A 924-nucleotide genomic window follows, 5' to 3' on the forward strand; every position below is an offset into this window, starting at 1 on the left:
GTCGGAGCCTTTTCTCCTAAGTTACCCAAGAAGAGACAGTGATCGTGGCCATATAGCCAAATTACAAGAGCACCCCATAATATTCCACCATTGAGAAAAGAGCCAATAATAGTTGCTAAGCATTGCATGTAAAAAGGGAAGATTATTTCCTGATCATATCCACCAGAAGAGACTCAGTAAGCTTAATTACACAGCAACAAAGATCCATTTAAGCATTAAAAACTCACATAACTACTGGAAATGACCATTAAAACACAACAAAAGATCTTAAAACATGACCAAAACCAGAAAAGAGTAACTGAGACAAAGGAGCTGGAGACAGACAAAGGTTTTCCAGAAGAGGAAGAGCAGGTTTGGTATTTGCCTGAGAAGGAATTCAGAAGAATGATATGGAAACAAATTCAAATGCTCCGAAAAGGGGTGGAGGGAAACAAGGAAAAAGTCAGGAAAGTACTATAAGAGCAACCAAACGAGATCAATACAGCATTGGAAACAATTCAAAATCTGCAAAAAGAGGTACAGATAATTAATAATAAAATATCAGTAATGGACAATACACTGAAAGAGAAAAAGAGCAGAATAGAAGAGATGGAAGCCAGAACCAGCAAGCTGGAAGACAAATCTCTCAATACTTCTAAGACAGAAAAGCAAGCAGAAAAAAATGATTTAAAAAATCTGAAGAGAGTCTAAGATGCATGCTGGATAACATGAAGAGGAACAACTTAAAAATCATTGGCATTCCAGAACAAGAAGAATCAGAGAAGTCCACAAAGGAAATAGTTGAAGAGCTTCTAGAAGAAAATTTCTCTAACATTTTGAAAGATAAGAAGATAAACATTCAAGAAGCCGAATGTATCACAGGAAGGTGAGACACCAAAAGAAAATTACCAACACATATCATAATCAAGCTCTCCAAAATCAAAA

The sequence above is a fragment of the Chrysochloris asiatica genome, unplaced genomic scaffold (genome assembly GCF_000296735.1).
Source record: "Chrysochloris asiatica unplaced genomic scaffold, ChrAsi1.0 scaffold00031, whole genome shotgun sequence".
NCBI classification, from domain to species: Eukaryota; Metazoa; Chordata; class Mammalia; order Afrosoricida; family Chrysochloridae; genus Chrysochloris; species Chrysochloris asiatica.